General features: G+C 37.9%; 1 protein-coding gene across 2 annotated transcripts in view; it reads left to right on the top strand.

The window, feature by feature from the left end:
• Positions 1-1189: 1189 nt before the first annotated feature.
• Positions 1190-21513, top strand: part of LOC5568329 (integrator complex subunit 6) — a 50362-nt gene continuing 30038 nt past the window's right edge. Inside the window, exon 1 of one of the 2 annotated variants that reach the window (XM_001657934.2) lies at positions 1190-1412. The gene's annotated coding sequence lies outside the window, so the exon portion shown is untranslated. Of the gene's footprint in view, positions 1413-17262; positions 17364-21513 lie in introns of those variants that run through there. The other variant, XM_021839253.1, reaches the window with a different exon arrangement.

Genomic DNA, 21513 nt, shown 5'->3' with positions numbered 1-21513 from the left:
GGAATGATTCCGCTATCGAAATTACTTGAGCTGTACACTACTGAGAAGTAGAGTGGATTTTATAACGTCGGTAACGCCTACTGTACAAATCAAATAGCTGTCACTTTTTCGTACGGAAAAATGTGCCGCTCAATGATTCCGTCACTCAGGCAAATGGACTATCGGATTACATAGGAACCACCTATGAAAATTCGCCACAATAAATCGGGTGTAAATTCATAGCTTTGCCTTATGAAACCAGAATTTGAAAACAAAAAACGTTTTCGCGGCAACCTGGAATAGAACCAAGGACCTTGCGATCATTAGGCTCGTGCGTACACCACGCGCCTAACGACGCCTTGATGTGAGTTGATGCTATAACGATACATAAAGCGTTCGTATTGCAATAATCATTCCATCTTCCATGCATTTGGCTTATAAATGTATGTAGGGATTGTTGAGTGAAAATATAATCGATATTCCTAATTTTGGGTCAAATAAACACAACATTTAGGTATTGTCGCGCGCCCTCTAAATCGGAACGCGCGTGTGGGACCACGCGATGTGTGACTCGTTCCCGACATAACTGTCATAATGACATGTGTGGCGCTGCATTCTTACGAAGTTTATGAACACAGCGCACTATTCAAATATTAGTCGCGACGCTTGGAGATTGAGAAAAAACATATTTAAAAAAATGTTTGTCTTTATTTCTGTCCGATCTATAATAAAACAAATCTCTGGGTTTGTTAATTGGCGCATCTTCCATTAGCTTAGCAATTTTGGGAGAGACAAAACAATCCTACCGCGGATAAAATCTGAAAGCAATTTAGTATACTTTGCTCTAATAGAATTAAGACTTATCTATACGCCCTATCCAGAAAGAACTCCCGATTCGTATCCGTCCCTGACAGCAATTTTCCGCATTTTACTTCAACTATTTTACACAGCCCTACTCGGTAAAAAGCGTCGCCAGCAGAGAAAACGATGACGCACATTTTCACACGCTTGTTCCTCAGCAGCCAAACAAAGACAACAAATCAAGCCAACATCGTAGCCCGTTGGCGAAAACGAGCCGGCACATGAAATTCGATCGCCACCAGCAGAGCAAGTGCCTTTCTTCATCTCTCCCGTGTCTTCCGTCTCGCTCCGGCGCACACAAATTACGACCCCATCGTCAACGACCACAAAAAAGCAGCCGTCGTCGTCGTCTGTCTGTCAGTTGTCAACTAGTAGTGGAAGAGAACGGTTCAAAACAAGTGAAACTCCCGTGTCGGTCGAAACTCTGTTGGTGTATGGTGGAGATTTTCCTCGCCCCAAAACGGTCATTTATCGCGGTCTGCCCCCTTCGGGACCCGGACCTATCGCTACTGGAGCCCAGCAGGAACCGGAAAAGGGCACCCCCGGAACGGACCGGATCCATCCGTGGCTAGGTATTGGCAAAATCAAAGGGAAATAATTTTTCATTCCCCTTCGACGAACGCACACACTCACTGTCTCACTCTCCACTGGCTGATTCCCGTCCTCGGTCGTTTTCGTTCGTCGGTCACTTCTCACCGTCGTTGTTTGGTGAGCACCAGCTGTCTGTCTTGTTTCTTCTGCCATGAATTTCACCAGGGCACAAATTGCGAAACGGCATCGGTCTCTCTTGGCCGGTGAGACGCGAAAGAAAACGGATTGAAGTGTGGTGAGCGGTGAGAACATTTTGCAAAACGTGAGCAGTGAGAAGGCGCAAGCAAGGGCATGGACGACAGTGGCGCCACGATGCGACCGTTCCGAAAGAAAACTGCGCCGCGTGACATTTCGCGAGTGTGTGCGGGTTCGCGTCTGGGGAAGGGAGTGTTGTGCTTGGTTTGTTTTGGCTGGTAATTTTAAGGGCGCCCTTCGTTTTGGGGCAATTTTTCTGTTTAGGAAATTTGTTTCAGCGATTTTCATTCATTTTCCATATTACGAATTACTAGGAAAGTTCTGGTAAAGTGTAGTTTAGTAAAGCGAGTATTGTTGAGGTAAATGATGTGCAATCAAGATTGCAGGATAATGAAATGTGATTTAGGTCAAAACACTTAACGTATAGCTATTTTTATTATCTAGATTATCAGTAACGACTTTTGGTAACATTCTGTGTGTATTGCTTGATATGACTGACAAGTTATTAGAAATTTATTGTAAATTTTACACACAAATTTATCTGTTCAGTTTCTTTGAATTACTTCCCTATTGGGATCTAAAACTGTAATCAGTTATAGTTTTGTATCGTAAGAACTTTTACCTTCTTATGTGTATATGTACGAACGGAAGATTTTTGTTTCATGTCATTCGTATTAATTCGTGGTATTTCCTGACAACTTCATGATCAGAGGTTCCTTATGAAAAAGTAGTATTTGCATTGCGCCAACGTTTTCCTGTATTTTAATCTCAAAAGTGTTACCATGTAAAGTTTTAATTTAATAATGTTTAGATATTAATCTCAATATTAAATTTAGTAACTCACGGATATCATCATATATACAAAATCTCAAAGTTGTCTGTTTGTCAGTAACGCTTTAGAATGTTTCACTACGACATAAAGTTTAGAGCACTACAGCATTTTATTTAAAAGATAGACCATTGCAACTGATATTTTGTAGAATGTCCTAGAATTTTCGGCAACAAACATGCATTCGTAGAATGTTTTGGAGCTTGAAAAGTTTCACAGCAGAAGAAACACTACTACAGCATTGAAGGCTATAATAATTTGAGATTAGAACCTTAAAACAGCATTGAAGCCACCTTCCTTAGCCGAGTGGCCCGCCGCTACAAAGCAAAGCCATGCTGAAGGTGTCTGGGTTCGATTCCCGGTCGGTCCAGGATCTTTTTCGTAATGGAAATTCCCTTGACTTTCCTGGGCATAGAGTATCATCGTACCTACAACACGATATACGAATGCGAAAATGGCAACTTTGGCAAAGGAAGCTCTCAGTTAATAACTGCATAGGTGCTCATGGGAACACTAAGCTGAGAAGCAGGCTCTGCTCCAGTGGGTACATAAATGTCAAGAAGAAGAAGAAGAAGAATAAGTATCCATTTAAATGCAAGTCTCTACAAAATTGATTTTATTTTGATGAAAGGTCTTTAAAATTTTTTAATACCGAAATCGTCTCTAAAATTTCTTTTTCCTTGCTTGCAGTAAATTCTGATGAAAAATTATGCAGGCTCCAAAAAAGACTATAGAGACTGTTACAAAACTTTTCTACTAATTCTTCAAAAAAATCATCTCTGATTTATCGAGGAAAAGCTTCAGGAATTATCTTCCTGTTAGGTTTTGTTTTGTTTGTTGTTATTCCGGTTTGGTCTCTCTTTTGTCCCTTATTTTCAGGGAAAAGGTCTCTATTTTAAGACACTCATTCGCTACTAGCCCTGCAATTTAGAAAATTTGAACGTTTTCGAATGAAATCAAACATACAAAATTTAAATGTTATACAGGTGTGGGACTCGATTATACAAGTGTTCGATTAGCCGTGGTTCTATTATCCGGACAAACCTGAATTATTCATCCGGGGATTCAAAAATTTTATGGATTATTTGTGTCCGATCATATTTTCTTCTGAAAAGTAATCTTTAGTTGATTCATAACTGTAGGATGACTGTATCTATAAATACTTTCCCGAGTTTACGAACAAACTTGTGATGCTTTCAGTTTACAAGAACTTTCGTGTACACACCTAACATTGAGTGTTTTTGGATAGCGCAAGCAAGCGTGTTCGGCTTTCTCGCGTCGCCAGAGTGATTTTGTGAAAATACTTGTGGCTGCCCGAATCTGGTGAGCTCGTTTCATGCTCTTTTTTGAATAATCATATATAAAATCCCAGAGTTGTATGTCTGTCAGTAATGTTTCATTGAGCGCTACAACATAAATTTAAGAGTACTACAACAGTCAATTTGAATTTTAGAACATTACAACTCCAAATTTCAGAGTAGAGTGCGCGTTGAGCGGTAATCGAAGAGTAGTGCGGATCGCGTCGTGTTTGATCTCTCGAGTGTTTAGCGAACTCCTGCCAGGATGAGCACAAGAGCGGTTTCCATAAATCAGTGATGGAAAGATCAACAAACTGGTGAGATCGTTCTTAATTCTATAAACTTTTGAAACCATTAATTACGTGCCAGGGTCGAAAATTTAATTTTCGATTTGGGAAGTATAAACTCATTTTGGATATCCATCTGCTGATATCTCGGTGTTTTTATGCGGGGCTTGCTGTACACGGTGGTTTGAGAATACCCTTTTATGGGTAAAAATTTAAATTTAATTGTTTAAGTTAATTTAAAATGATCACTAAGAAATAATTTCAGTTGTTTCCGTTGATCCTGTAGGCTGCAGCAGATGTTATTTGACCTGTTCTGCACATATGGATATGGAGGACTGATTAGTGTAAAAACAAAATTTATATGTAATACATTTATTTGAAATGTAAAATACTGAACTTTCAATATAAAAACCTTTTGTTTTTCGGCAACTTTATTTCGAAGAGCGTTGTTTTTGTTTTAATGTAATATTCATTGATTTTCGCCATTTACGAAATGGGTAAACTTTTACCCTTTTTATGCCGCGAGGGCGACTAACAAAACGGGTAAAAATTTACCCATCCATTGACAGAAACCGCTTTTACCCTTTAAAGAGTAAACCGTGTTTACTCATTAAATGTGGAGAGGCACTTCTAGCGGGAATGGGTGAATTTTTACCAATAAAAGGGTATTCGCATACTACCGTGTAATGAAAACGACCTCAGAATGTGTGTGTATGAACAGCCATTCTTGAAATGGGTCGTTGGAATTGCAGTAGAGCTATCACCTTCCATCTTCAGGGTTATAGTTGTCTGCATCTATATAGACATCTAAGTGTATCAAAAAATAGATGCAAACAAATTTCTTCCATAAAAGCACTGCCAGTCAGTGGGCGGTGGATTGTAAACACACACACATTACAACTCAAAATTTCAGAGTACTACAACTCTAGATTCTTTGTTCTTCCTATTTAGAAGAACTTTTCGAACTTTTCATCATTGTTGTTTTCGTTCTTAGGAACTGGATCAGTGATCAAAACGTGAATAAACCAACTTCAAGCGAATTGTAGTTGCGACGAACTTCAATCGGGTTTAGACCTGTGCGCCGCCGCGCCACGCCGCCGCCGCCTATCCATTTTACGTCACGGCGACGCCGAATGAGGCATCGGCGGTGCTCCATTCGCCGATAAACACTTCGCCGCCGATTTTGTATTTTCACGCCGATAAATAATTCAGCTCGTAAAACTTGATAATTTCATATTAAAAATGTTCTACAAAATAATTTAATGTTGCTTAAGGAATTCTTATAAGGATTGCAGAAATTCGTGAGAGAATTTATCCAACAATTTATCTACGTATTTTCGTAGGAATTTCTCTATCAACACCATCTTTAAAACTTCCTGCGATTCTTTAAAGGTTTATCCTGGAATATCCTACACAAATTTATCCTTGAACTTTTTCAAAGTTTCCTGTACGAATCCCTTCAGATATTACTTCAGAATGCCTATACCACTCTAAGAATGTTTACTAAGATTCCTTCAGTAACCACTCAACGGATCTCAAAAGAATCATCGATAAAAATCAATTGATATTTCTCCATGAGTTCCTCCAAGATACTACCAAGGAATCTTTACAGAAGGTCTATCCAATATTCCTCAAATAATTGAAGCAAGCGTATGCCCACAAATTGCTGTCAATGATTTTTTTTCAGTTTTCTCTCATCCTGATTTTTTCCTTAATAATTTATAAATATTTCTAAGATTCCTGTGTCTTTTCTTGAGGAGCTGATTTGAGATTTATTGTTCCATTCCTTCTCTGAAATTTTTATTTTTTTCCGGGAGTCTGTAGGAATTCTTCAAAATATTCTCTCATAAATTACATTAGGGATTTACCTTACACTCTTGTTTGAAAACAATCGTGTTATAAAAGATAACCTAGAAATTCCTTTTAAATATCCTGCCGGAATTTTTCTATAAACCTACAAAAAGAATTTTTCCGGGATGTTTTCATATGTTTTTGCACTCATTCCTCCAATTATTTATTTAAGTAACACTTCAAAAATTTGGTTGGTAATTACTTCGAACGTTGTCATAGGGATTCATCGAGAAATTATTGCAAGGATTCCTTCAGGATTCTGCCAGCGGTTTGGAATTTCTCAAAGGATTACATGTATATAGTCTACCTACATTTCTTCATCGAGTTTATGAGTGGGTAGTCCGTTAAGGATTACTTTTGAAATTTATTCAGAACATTCTCAATCTAATCTCCTAGAGTTTCTCCAGAAATTTTCACATGGATCTTTTCCGCCGACTTCATCTTCATTTTTTTCTCCAATCAAAATACTTAAAGGTTGTTCCAGGATTATCTAGTAAATTTCCACGATTATCTTTACTGTACTTTCAAAAATCCCTTTGGTAATTTCGACAAAAAATTTTGACAGCAATAATAACAAAGCAATAACAAAAAAATGCTTATGAAATAACATGATTACTGGTTCAGTTATTCATCCTAACTCGAGATTTGGTTATTTTACATAGTAGGTATATATAGTGTAATTAATATAGTATTACAATCTTGATTTTAATCGTCGAAAATGTATTGTATTTGTTGGAAGAGTGGAGTGCTAATAGGAGTTCCGCGCACTTTAGATATTCTTCTCAGAGCTCCTTCAGAATTGTTTCCAGGATTCATGTAGCTAATTCACAAATTTCTTCACCTTTTATGTGCATAAGCAAAATATCGCTTAATAACATTATACCGCTTGCAAATCTGTTCAAAAATGATCATAATGCACTAGTTCATGAATATCTCACCATTTAAATAAACAAGTGGAACCTCTTAAAATACTGTATGTCTTTCTCTAAAAGTTTTTCCAAGTATTCTTCAAGTTTTTTTTTCAACGAAAAATTTATTAACAGATCTTTTTTGTTTTTTGTTTTTAACTAAACCAGAGATTCGTTTAAGAGCCACTCTTAGAACTACTCAAGCCATTTTTCTAGGGATACTTCAATATACTTTTTAAGTAATACTCGTGAAGATCTTCCTGGAAATGTTCAATGCGTTTCTTAAGGGATTCGTTCCAAAACTTCTAAGGATTATGCGACGATTTCCTCTAAAATATGTTCTTAGAATTCATCTCAGAACTCCTTCAGTAATACTTACAATGATGCTCACAAGATTATTTTCTTTTATCTCTGAAGGGGTTCGTCCAAAATTTCTCCAGAACATCTTCCAAGCTATTCTTCATTAGCACACATATTGTTACTAGAATTTTGATAAAGTCCTTGATTTGTTTCAGGATTTGAGAATTCTTCTAACATTTGTGTAATAATTATTCGAAGAGTTCTCCCAAAAGTCCAGCAAAAAACTTCCGAACATTCTTCTTGCACAGTTTATCCGATAAATCATACACGTTTTTCTGAGGTAATTTCTTCAAATATTCCTGCGAGTTTCTTTCTAATTCTTTGAGTATTTTATATTCTGATTCTCAATTATTTTCACAAGGATTCGTCCAGGAACTATTTTTAGATTTTCCTTAGATAGTCGGTTGCAAATATTTTTTTCAGAAATTTTTAAAGATGATTCCTGATAAGCTAATATGAGACAACAATTCCAATCGCTGTATTATTTGAATAATTGTGATGGTACATAAACTTTTTCATAGTTCTTATTGTAGTTTATATTCATGCTCCCAAATTTATCTAGCGCTAAACGCGAAAACATTCAGCAGGATCTTTGGTGTTGGATAGTGAGTTTGAATCCCACCGCTTGAGTTTTATTTTTGTAATTTTCTCGACATTTCAGGATAAAGAGTACATTGGAGGGAGGGCTTGCTGAAGGTGTCTGGGTTCGGTCCCGGCCAGTTCAGGATTGTTTTTTTTTTGTATTATAGGAAATGCTTTCCTTGGGCATAAAGTATCATCGAACCAGCCACACGAAACAGTAATACAAAAATGGCAACTGTGACAAAGAAAGCTTTCAGTTCACAACTGTGAAAATGCTTGTAGAAAACTTAGCTAAGAAGTAGGTTCTATATCATCGTAAAGCCGGAAAAAATAACATAAATTCAAACATTTTGATGTCAATTTTTTTCACGCCGATGCACGCCGCCGTCGACGCCGCCGAAGCTTGTTAAAGGCGTGACACCGATGACGCCGCCGCCGCCGGTACAAAAATGCCCTCACGCCGCCGCCGATTAAAAATATTTCGGCGCACAGGTCTAATCGGGTTGGGGTTGAATATGTGATTCAGCACGGGTTTCGTCAGTTCCAATCTAGGTACAACATTTGTATTCGACATATGCAAAGCAAGATGAGCATTGATAAGATAAATGTGCGCCAAATATTAGAGTTTTTAGCAGTGATACCTTCATGAGCCGATGTTCCATGACTCGATATCGACTCATGGAAGCATACTCAAAACAAAACTTTGTGACTACTATGATAGTCCACTAAAACAGCTTTTCAAAGCATTCCCGCTCCATGATTCGATATTTCAATGTGTCGATTAGGGTGTCCCATTTTTTCCCGACCATCACAGATTTCACCTCCCCGTTAATTAAATGGTCGCTAAAAACATTCCGAGACTTCCCGCAAAATTTCTGCTCAATTTATCTTAATCTCAAGCATCGCAAGCAGTTCGGAATTACACGCGATCATTGGAAAACCCATGAGATTGTATGCGACCAACTTGCATGCAAGAAACATATTCATAGTATGCGGCGATATTTAAGGTGAAACACCTTTGAATCCACTAATAACTCAAGCATGATTTTTCAAATAGGCGTAACTAACATTCGGAAGGATTCGAGAAAAATGCAATGCAATATATTGTTAAGCATTTTAAATCCTATTTAAAATGTTTTGCATTTTTTCTATTACTGTATCTACTATACGTTGAAAAAAAGAACACTGTTTCTAACCACTATTAAACAATTACGATTTGTTTTGAATTAGATTGAAAAACTGGGGAAATTATCGAATAAACCCTTTTGCTTTGTGCTGCTCACATACACCATGATGATTCGTCGATACCATACCTTGATTGATACATACACCTTGCTTGATGCGTCGGTTTGACAGTTCGTTTTTCACATGCGTCACGTCATATACACCAGTATTGTTTTGTAGTTGCACATACACCGGTTTGCAAATTCCCATAAAACTTAATAAAGTTAGTTCTTACGTTCAACTATACAACGAATATTGGTTTCCGAATGTTTCCAATTTCATCTTAACTAACAGGAGCACCTGACGGAGCCGTGAATAAGAAAAGTAGATGGAGAACAGTTCAACAGAAATTTGGTAAGAAATATTGTCTAGAACCGAATATAGATGGTGTTCCACATCAGTTTGCCAACGCGTCAGCTAGCTGCAGCTGTGGAAATCCGAATTTCTCGATTTCCAACATGTTTAGTGATTCCCAACCAGTATGACGTATCTGCTGATTAAAATTTTATGTATTGATTTTGCATATAGGTCGCTTTACTATGAGCATATGTACGGTGTATGTGCTAAAATGAAAAATGTTGACAGTTGAGTCGCTCTAGAAACGTAGGGTGTATGTAGCCAAATTAAAACACTGAGTAAAGTGCACATAGGGCAAAATTGAAATTTATTTCAAAAAAGCGAAAAATGGTTTTAGGAATACTTTTGTAGGCTCAATATGTAGATTACGCGTTTGTCAAGCCCATGCAAAGCAAATCTCGATTTGTTTATTTTTGCAGTTACGTCGGATTGAAGAATTATGCTTGAACTGTATAAAAGTAGTGGTACACCAAAAATATTCTCCTATTTGTTGGTGATAGTGAAATTATAATTGATAAGATGTTGTTGCCAGTAATCGCTACCTCAATTTGAGTCTTTTCCCCTCCGACTAAATAAGATTGCTTGATGTCGTACGTAACCATCAACGTATCTGACAGCCCTGCAAGCGAGCAGCCGGCGTAAAATTAGAAAAATAAAAAAAGCGAAACGCTGTGATCAAGTGATTGGTTTTAGCACGGTTTGGTGAAATTTAAAGTTGTTTCCATCAGAAATCCACCACTAATTGTTCTTCAATTAACAAGTAGTGAAAGTAAACTGTGTTGGAGGTTCTACGTTTAGTGAAAGTGGTAAAATTCGGCGAAAAGTGTTCTTCGTTCGCAGGCGGATAAGTGTAAACAATTGTAGCAAAGTTAAACGTCCGCGTTGGAAATCAGCACGGTTCATGAAATTTCCACCAGCTACTAGTGTCAAACCTACGGAAATCGTGAGGCAATAGTGTTCTGATGTCTCGTTAGCAATTTGGGAGTGAACTTAGTGTATGTAAGTGAAATATTTTGAGAAATAGTGTGGACTTCCAGAAATGTGTTTGTATATGTGAGGAAGCCATTTTCACTGCCATGACAGGGATTCCTTCCTATATGTCCTTAAGGCCTTTTGGTGCGTCATCACAAAATGGCTTCTTCTAAAATCATTAACATATTGTTATGATAGTATTGGTATTTGCAGCATCGATGAAATATAACTGCTCATCACCTGATTTTATCGATAATTTATACGAAGAAAAATGCTTCAGGCGGCATTTCAATATTTAATCAACACTATCAGATACAACATTATCAGTTTATCGACAATGTACATGAGATTTATATTCTCAAAAAAAAATTCTCCGATCTTATGCCGCATTTCATTGCCTCACACAACTACACTTATAAATAGAAGGTGCTTACCTTTTCCATTGTAATTCGCAGCAAGCATTTGTGTTTGGGATTTCATATTGCGTTCACTACACTTCCACTAAACAAATCTTTCATTCACTTTTCTTAAAGGAACACATTTCAAACGGGAATCGAATATTTATAAAGTTTTAGTAACCGCAACACTCTAAAACTATTATGGCGGTGGTTTTCACTTGCTGCGAATCGACGCCGCCGCCGCACACTAAGACATGTCTGTGTTTATAGCCGCCAAATGGTACTAACCGCGAAATGTCGTACCGCGAAATGGCAAACCGCGAAGTGGATTACCGCAAAATGTTATACAATCGTTGTTTGTTTTTCGATTCTCTCAAATTACAGAAACAATCTCTACGAAGCATAAAATCATACCAAGAGTTTATCAATTTCGACCACCCAAAATAATTGAAAAGGTCCACAGTGCGATGCGTCGGGACGCGTCTATCATGTGTGCACAATCATCGCGATCGTTGAGCGCAGTGATGTCAGATTTGCTATCTGTAAAATCATAGCAATTAATGTGAATTGATCACAAAAAACATTAAAATTTTATTAAATCAGTGATCTTGTGATGAAAAACTAAGTTTTCATAATATGCAGCAAATGTTCCGAAAACAAGCATAAAACAATTGGTAGAAAAATCTGTCACCAGCACACTGGCAACACCGTCATCTCTTGCAAACATAAACCGTGCCGGTGCATAACAAAAATCCAACGGACATTCTGCGTCATTGATAGAATTGATGCCCATTTCAAATAATTAATCTATTCGATGTAAACATTAAGGGGGCAGGGAGTTGTGTTTGATCCTTCGACCTTGACGCTTTGAAAGGTTCGTCACGTCAAGTGTCGGCATAATTTTTCTCTACATAGATATTGTTCATATCAAATGAAAAAATAATATTTACATATAAGCATGTTTATATCTCACCAATAATTATTTATCATGGTCTAATCGCTTATCAAAGTGAATCCTGTGACCCAACGATCCTCCCCACAAACATCCCTCCCAGTAGCCTTTGTGGAGATGCAGAGGCAAACACGGTCTCCAAATAGCAAAGGTTACACACTAACATTCCTTCCCCCAATCCCACCTGACTGCAAGGACGTGGCCGGCGCCGTTATTGACCATGTATAAATAGAGGCACTGAATTATGCACACTGAAGAAGATTATGGCCAATCCCAGCCGATCTTCTAGTTGATTCTTTGTGCATTTTCACTGACTCCGGTCAATCACGGAATAGCAACCATTGATATGTGTAGTCAGTCTAAGCTAAGCTAAGCTAAGCTCGATGTAAACATTAAGGGGGCAGGATCCGTCATCGATTTCGAAATTTTCAAAAGCAGTTTTTCGTTCAAAATCAAGAAAATTTAGAGGAAAATGTGTTCACTGTATTCTGTTCTCCAACCGAAACACAGTGAACACATTTTCATCGAATAATGTTTAGTTTTGAACAGAAAAACTACTTTTCAAGTTTCGATAATGACGATGATTACGATGACGGATCGTTGATCGTTAATACTATTGGTGACGATCAGTTTGCCTTTTGCTAACCAGAATGATTCGTAGCCACTCTTACTATTAGCTAGCTAGAGGCATCGTTTTCATATACGACGTAGGGAAGATTACTCGGGGGAAAATGACTAGTAGATTCACTGAGTAGAAATAAGTGACGACAGTCTTATTTTAATATGGTTTTTACATTGCCATAATAAGAAATACCTCTTTTGTAACAATGGTATAAATTTAAGCTTCATTCTCGCAAAATTTACAAGTAGAAAGTAGGCGTTGTGAAGCATTGCATTTTCCACCGAAAAGTGAATCTTGTAGGAGACTGTTATAGAAGCCTAGGTACCTTTACTCTTAAATATTCACTATAAAAATGACTATGGAAAGTAAGACGCTGAGATCGTTCATTAGGGAACACATGCTAGTTTCGAGAAATCGTTGAACAGACAAGGAAAGTGACCTTTTACTTTAAGGATGTATGAACGTAATGACCAATAAATACTTTTAACAACATAACACGAAATTAACTAGAACTATTACTAAACAGTCTAATTTTGTTAAGACTTGACGACAATTGACAATTAAGACTCTAATCTTACGTAAAAGACAGAAGTAATCAAAATAGCACTTACATGACAAATTATTCAAAACCATTTCGACTAGACAGTTTTAGTAATGATACTACTAAATTACTCACACTACTATTACAAACAAATTTTGATGGAGCTGCTGATTTTCACAATGCTTCCTTTTCTCAGAAGCAAGGTAATATGGGTATTTTTTAAAAACTACCACGCCACAATACGAACAAAAAACAGTGTTCATGTGGGCACCATAGCCTAGTCCGTCTGAGTATTGGTCCTGGTAGAGGGGAAACTTGGCAAAAGCCTGACCGAGGGTTCAGCCTTAACAAGTTAAGCTATCATGTGTAAAGATTCTAGATTCCGTATTGCTACGGTCCGTATCGACCTGGCGAAAGTCAACTAATTCTAAGAGTTCCCTTATTTGAATACTAAAGAGCATTTGACTGAATCAAAATCGTCGGACTTATTGAAGCACAGTATGAGGCGTTCACGTGTAGAGTTTTGCACAATGGCGTGTTGTCCGAACCAATCCGGATTGTAGCAGGAGTGAGACAAGGTTGTATACTATTACCGCTACTGTTCCTTATCGTAATCATCCGGATCTTTGTTGAACCGTGAACAAAACTGTGGCTTCTTGTGCTAGTCCGTTACCATATCATAAGCACTGAATATTCAACTTCAACGTGAAATCTGTATTACTACCTATGTGCCAATGAAACTAGGTCTGCATTAACGGAGAATACTCAACGGCTGCAGATGTTTAACGATAACAACAGAAATTTGGGAACGGAAGTGGAGATTGGTCGGTCTCCCCTGGGCTTGGGATTATATTTTCCAGGGAGCGATGAATTTTGATAATTGATCGCTGTTGTTAGTAGTTTTGATTAGATGTTGGGTGAATTTCAAAGCAATGGCAACCTTTTTATTACAAAATTTAGATTTTATCTTCTGACCTAAAATTCTGGTTAAACTACTGTACTATGCAGTTGGGCTGCACTAGGCTATCACTCATCAAAATTACTTTCACTTCGGGAAAATATAATTTCAAACTGGCGAGAAGATTACGAACTGAGGGTGGGTTAGGAGCACAATTAGACCCTTGAATGTGCAATGTGGGGTAGTAATTGGGAATGCCATTGACGGTTTGTAATCTTCTACGAGGTTTTCGAAAACCAACAGGGCGCGTGCACCGGGTTGCGGATAGGAGCAAAGGGAGATCAATAGCATCTACCTAAAATAATAGAACAAAAAGCCGTTCGATGATTAGGTAATGTTTAGCGATCTTCTATGGTGTTCTAGTACTATAAAATTCTTCACTCACTGGGAATTTTGGCCTTGATAATAACAATAGTGATAAAAACATAAAATAATACCTAATACTTGATAAGTACAATGTAGCTTCAATATAGTAATAAATGAAATAAAATCAATTTTCTATACTTGACAAGGTTTTGAAGACAATCAATGAGTGAAAGAACTACCTATTAGAAAAGCCACATCAGCTAAGGCTATACATATACAAATGTTGGTCATAGGGTCATGGCGAGCATTCGGTATGTACGTCTATGATTGATTCTTATCTAATAGGGGCACTAGAAGACCACGCGGACAATTTCGAAACAAATTATTTTTATACATCGGTCTTACGATCCGAAAGGCTCAGCTATGCTGCAAAGTCATTTTAAAAGCTATTCATTACTACTGTTTAATTGTTTATAATTCTAACAAAACTACATAATTAACTCATTACTAATCACTGTTTCTATATTCTCTTTTTCTCTCCTTCTTATCTGTTGCATGATTATGAGCATCACTAATATAACGCATGAGCATGCACAATAAGAATAATTTCAGGATTGAAAGCAGTACATGGATACCTGGATAGAATAGCTTCGAAAAGGGCGCTCAAAATATAATATTTCTGATCAGGGAAGTATTATTATTAAGGGTATGTATGTTTTTCCATTATTAACACTTAGATCACACAAACAAATGAACTAATAATATCAAATATTTTTAAAATATTTTTATTTGAATCAGTATCGTCAATCAGTGCAAAAACAGATAAAGTTTGTAAAGTTATCACCATCGATTGAATTGCGCTCTGTATAGTAATGTTCAATCAGTATCAAAATCTCCTAAAGCGTCGCATTGTGCCATCAGCAGCCCTCATATTGTTATTATTTTGTTGTTTATAAAATTTCTGGAAAGCGATCAGCATATTCTTTCTTACTTGTACAATGGCCGATCTATTTGGAATTTTAATAAGTCAAATCTAACTTCAAAACTCAAATTTAATTGCTCTCAGCACATTTACATTTTGCAGCATTAATCGCATTACTGTGTCAAGTCTTCTCCATTCCCTATACCCTACCCCAACCCTTCTTATCCTTTCCGATGGTGTTCAAGTGGTCCGCATAGACTATTACGGCCATTACCTATCCCTTCCCCCGGCTTTGGACTGACTTGCGCTCTCATTGCCCCACCAAACGCTGCAAAATGAAAATGAAAAAAATGAAAAATGGAAGTGGAGATTGGTCGGTCTCACTCTACGAAGGGATGGGAACAAAATTTGCAAGCAAGCGTTAGACTGGAACCCATCAGGACAGCGCAGCAAAGGCTCATAACGCTGCAGGTTTAACAAAGAAATAAATCAAGTCAACCAAAGCTCAATCTGGCGGCAACAGGTCAAGGAGATGGCGGACAGTCATCCAGGATGGAAACTTCCACGACGGCTTTATACATCATCAATAATGTCCAGGATCAAGGAAGAATACTAGTAGTAAGTCAATATCGATTGAAATTGTATGAAAAGTTCGCTGGTCGGCGTCATAATAGAATATCTAGTTATGGTCAAGAAGATCCTAGTAAAGAAACGTCTCTTCAATGTACCCTGGCTACATTAGACTTTAAAGCGAATATGTACACCGACAGCTCAATAGTGCAAAGAGATATGGATTACCTGAAAGGCCCAGAAACATTGCCGTAATTGAATTTCCTTGCAGAAGATATTGACCACTACAAGGAAGCATTCTTCAAGCTACAAACCTATTGCACGAATAGTCTACACTGAACCTAAAGTATGTTGAAAAGTGGCCGATCACCAATGCAGTACATAACTCATCAGTTTCTCGGGAATTGAAAGTTGAACCACATAAGTTGAGGATCGAAGTGTTGCTGCAGAGAATGACAAAAACTTAATCGACAGTTGATAATTCTGAAAAAGTAGTAGAAGATAAAGTTGTTATTAGACGAATGGATAGTCGGTCAGTATCAATATGCGTTGCGATATTTTCGAATCCTACATGTTCAAGGCAACCTTTGGATAGGTATTGAAATGCAAGATCACGGAAGAGGTGCTCAGAAACCTGAGGATCCACAAACTGTTACATTATTCATTCTATTCAAAAAATCGCTTAATGGAGAGATATACTGGTCATCATAAAAAGCGAACTACGCGATCAAAAATGACGATACTACAATGATTCTATTGCATGAGATGATACTGTTTATCATCGCAAATTTCAACGCATAGACGTCCGGTGGGTAGGGGCCCAGATAGCCGTAGCGGTAAACGCGCAGCTATTCAGCAAGACCAAGCTGAGGGTCGTGGGTTCGAATCCCACCGATCGAGGATCTTTTCAGGTTGGAAATTTTCTCGATTTCCCAGGGCATAAAGTATCTTCGTACCTGCCACACGATATACACATGCAAAAATGGTCATTGGCATAGTAAGCTCTCAGTTAATAACTGTGGAAGTGCTCATAAGAACACTAAGCTGAGAAGCAGGCTTTGTCCCAGTGGGGACGTAACGCCAGAAAGAAGAAGAAGAACGTCCGGTAGGTCGCGCAAATCATAGTTTGAGAATGACTGACGGACGAAAGGTAGCGACGAACAGGAATATAATCGATGCAGTCGCTAACCGCCCACTAAATCAATCGTCTAGAATCATAAACACTGGAAAGCAAATGGAGCTCCCTATCTCCAAGAAGCAAGCTCTGTCCGAGTAAGGACGGAAAACTCAAAAGAAGAAGCTCTGTGTCTTCATAGTCCTTACACAATCCTTCAAGAGGATAATGCATGATCGCCGACCTGTTCATCCTAAGCGAAAGTTATCCAAACCCAGAGAAACAGAGAGAGAGAGCGCGAGTTCATTGGCCATGAAGAACGTCTCGAAAAGGGAGGTCTCGGCTCAGTCAGAGCCGTTATCAGCGCCCGGTGGAGGAAACCCCTTTCGAGAGTTGTACGACGTAGCCACGTTCACTATTGCTGTAACATTCCATTCAAGCAGTGCGCGATTAGCTCGCCGTGGCTTTGCCTCCCTCTGTCTATTTGCCAATACACATCACGTCGACTGCGACTGGGTATAGCCCCTATCAATGCTAGTAGAGACGTATGGCTATCCGCTACGCGCTAAAGTCTCGGATTAGACGCGAAGAAGAATGAAACGTAAACAAACCCGTCGTCGTCCGTCGTGTGAGAATCGCGAGAGGTGCCACATTGAATTGAATCGGGCGAAGACGCACTTAACAAGGTAGGAAGCTGTGCTGCATCATATGGCACTCTACTAGTACCCTATATAGTGAATGGGAGACAGAGAGGAAGGTGCATAAAAGTAAATCGTCGTTCACGAAACGAGCAAAGACGTTGGTCATGATGAAGATGGCAACCTGAGTATGACTACTTCCTAGCTCACCGCGGAGAAAAAGCGAGTGAGTTTTTACAGTCACCCTTCAGTTATGAACAGGCTTGCGAACTGTGACCACTATTCACGACAGTTCTTCGATTCTGCCAGTCAACCAAAATACAAAGCAGCAGCAGCATCAATACCATTAGGCGTTGCGCTGCCAACGGTTCACACACTGCTTGACTGTTTTTGTCTCTCCACTATGACCGTTTTCGGGCAGCCATTCCAAGGTGAATGACTGAAAAAAGTTTCAAAACATTCAATCGTTAATATTTCGCTTGTGTTTTCAACTAATTGAAATCTATTAGCTCTAACAGAAAGAGCACACTCATTCCATTGCGATACATATAAACAAGTTCAATTTCATGCTGCCTTTATCGAGCAAAAATGCAAAACCCCGAAAACCGCAAAAATCGTGTCACCACTGTGCTCGAGTCATTTCGCATTCGGGGTTGAAAAACGTTAGGAAGAAGAAGATTACAGTTTTGAAGAGCCGTGACATTTTTTGTTTTGAACGGTCATGGTTTGCTTTGGATTCTGATGGTCGTGTAGAAAGATGTAAATGTAGAGGCGGTAAATGTTTGCTCCAGTACTTTTCTCATCCCTGGTTATGAATCACTTTTTTGAAGCAAAGATGATCAAAAGGAACCTTCTTTAGCGGATTGGTTAAGAGTTCGCGGCTACAAAGCAAAGTCATGCTGAAGGTGTCTGGGTTCGATTTCCGGTCGGTCCAGAATCTTTTCGTAATGGAAGTTTCCTTGACTTCCCTGGGCATAGAGCATTGACACAGAAAGTTCTCAGTTTATAAGCTGAGAAGCAGGCTCTGTCCCAGTGAGGACGTAATGCCAAGAAGAAGAAGATGATAAAAAATCATCTATTCATTTGGTTTGCCACGAGTAGATAGCTACATGTTAGTACTGGCAACCCTTCCGAGTTCGCTGGGCTGAAGCTAGCAGCGATACATGCCATCCGTCATATGTCAGAAGATGGAACAATATTCGACGAGAAAATGACAAACGCACATTATTTCTCACCTTAAAGTAATTAGTGAAATTTAAATACTATTGTTACTCCAATAATTTAGTACAGGGGTTTTCATATCGTGCTTTGCGGAGCACTTGGTGCTGTAGTGTCTTGGAATATCTCAGCTGCTTGCTTTAAACGCGGTTTCATTTATACCAAACCAATTTTCTAGAGTAAACATTTAAAGAACAAAACAGTCGACCGCGCTAAAATTCGATCGATTAGTAATTCGTTGATTGCGGTTAACAGATCGAATTTTCATTTCAGACTATTTTATTTTTTAGATTCGTGCTTTTGAACATTAGGAGGTTGATTCAGTTCATCTTCATCTTATGTTGTTTTTGACGTTATGGTGGATGACATAACACAGTTTTTACGAGTCTTATACTGCCGTGAATCGCACGTCCGTCCCATTTGTAAAAAGTAGGCATTGAGAAAATGGGGTGTAAAGTTTTCAAACTCGTTTTCAATACGAATATTCAAACAATTTCAGATGATTGAAACATGTCCAAATCTTAATGAAACTTTCATAATTTGCTATTCAGAAACGATATCTTTCTAAGAAAAATATAAAGATGATCAAAACACGATTGATTTTTGTGTTACACGGTGCGGAAATCTATAGTGTTACTGATTTGCGGCTACTTTTCATTATGGGACAATTTGACTTGCTGTTTTTGACGTTGGATAACGTCTTACGGCAACATACTGGGGTACAATTTCGAAAAACGAAAAATCGCTCGCGTCACGAAAAGTGGTTAGATTTTGACTGTTAATAACTTACTAACGCCCGGATAGATTTTCAAGATTCTTGCACCAATCGATTGGAAATCTTTCTACGAATCTACTCAAATAATGAAACTATTGATTTTCATGACTAAACTATTGAAAAATTGGTAAATATCAAGGCATGTCTTATTTTTCATAGACAAGCACATTTTTCTTGCTGTTATAAGGTTTTGACGTATTGAGAAGATTACATGTACCGTAATTTCATGGTTTTTCTTGTTTGTTTTCAATCATGTTGAAAATGCCAAACAACTGAATACAAGTACGATGGTCAGCCTCTTTGGCTCATGTTCCAAAATTTTATAACAAATGTGGTTTTAGTGCTAAAAATCATACCTTGAATAGAAAATCGGGGAATCCCATTTCGTGGTGAAATTAATCACTTGTCAATGCGATTGTTGTTACTTTTTTAAACAACTCTACACAAAGAATATGAGCTCCCTGCATCCGAATATGCTTGCAAAATTCTTAATAATGCAATATTTAAAGAAATAATGAATAGTTAATTTCAAGAATTGTGATAAAAACTCCTAAATATAGGCAATTCCTTAAGGAAATACCTGATATCTAACGGAAATTTAATTATTTCGACCGTATGAGCTAATTGGTACGAGTTTAGAAGATGAAATCGGGCTCGGGGATATATTTTAAGCATCCTTACAAACTTTACTTGCCGTAATTTCAGGTGAAATTGATCATTTTTCACGGTTCTTCTAGTCTGTTTTCTATAATGTTAACAATGCCAAACAACTAAATGCAGGAAAACAAGTACGAAGGTGAGCCTCATCGACTTATATACTGAAATTTTCTAACAAATGTCATTTTAGTGTTAACAAATACCTCTAAAATATAAAATCAGAGGATCTCATTTCGGGGTGAAATTGATCACTTGTCAATGAATAATGGCATTGACAAGTGATCAATTAGTTTTCAAAACAACTCTATATGATACATTTGAGTTCCCTGAATCCGAATATGCTTGTAAAATTCTTAACAATGCAATCTATCTATCTATATAAATAAAAATGGAGTGGTGTTTGTATGTCACGAAATGGCTTGAGAACGGTCCAACGGATTGCCGCAAGATTTTCACTGTTGCACTCCTCAAGGGATGGGACGTGTTCGTGCGAAGAAAAAATTCAGGAAAGTCGCCGGATTTATCCGCAAAACGGGAGGAGACTAAGGTGTAATTTGTATGGGGGATTTCTTGACGTTATCCAACAGCCTACTTGATGGCAAAACGAAGTTTGCCGGGACCACTAGTATGTATATAAATAACGAATAGTTAAATTTCAAGAATTACGCGGAAAACGCCTAAATGTATGCAATTTCCTAAGGAATTCAATGATATCTAACAGAAATTCAATTATTTCAACCATATGAGCAAATTGGTACGAGTTTTGGTGATGAAATCTGGTTTGGGGATATATCTCAAGCATCCTCACAAACTTTCAGGTTCATACCATGTTCAAATCCTTGCTTATAAATAGAAGTTCATAGGTGTTTGTCAATACTGCACAGTGCATGATTTTGAAATTTTACGTTATTTTCATAGTAATAAACATTTTTTAACGCAAAAAACTTAACAACACACAATTCGACAATAGTTACGACAAGCAACGTTCATTTACTGCAACTTACATTGATATTTGAGCTCCATTACGAATAAATAAAATCGTGTGATACGATGATCGATTTCACCCTTCTAATCAATTACACCCGATTTTACGGTACTTTGAATAATTCCGTTGTCGTCGTCGCTACCTACATGTAAAAGCATGCTAGAGCGATCAGAATATCAATTTGTCAAACAACTAGCTAAAACTAATCATCAACAGCTAACTAGAAAACTAATCAACCAAAATTATAATTGATAAATAAAAAAATTAATTAATCAATTAATAGTTATACATGAAGTGTCTCTGGTTGTAACTCTTTTACATCGAATGCATAGTTGTGACCCGTTTTGTTTGAAATTGTGCTGCAATTCAATTTAGGCGCGTTCTCCACGGATACGACGAGTCAGTTGGATGTCCTTCGGTATGATGCTGACACGCTTGGCGTGGATCGCGCACAGGTTGGTATCCTTAAATAAACCGATCAGATAGGCCACTCGCTTCTTGCAGGACCATGACGGCCGAGCTCTGGAATCGCAGATTTGCCTCTACATTTCCCCGGATACCAC

This window comes from Aedes aegypti, chromosome 1, assembly GCF_002204515.2.
Source record: "Aedes aegypti strain LVP_AGWG chromosome 1, AaegL5.0 Primary Assembly, whole genome shotgun sequence".
NCBI classification, from domain to species: Eukaryota; Metazoa; Arthropoda; class Insecta; order Diptera; family Culicidae; genus Aedes; species Aedes aegypti.
The sequence above is the reverse complement of the archived record's forward strand: the minus strand, read 5'-3'. Positions and strand labels throughout refer to the sequence as shown.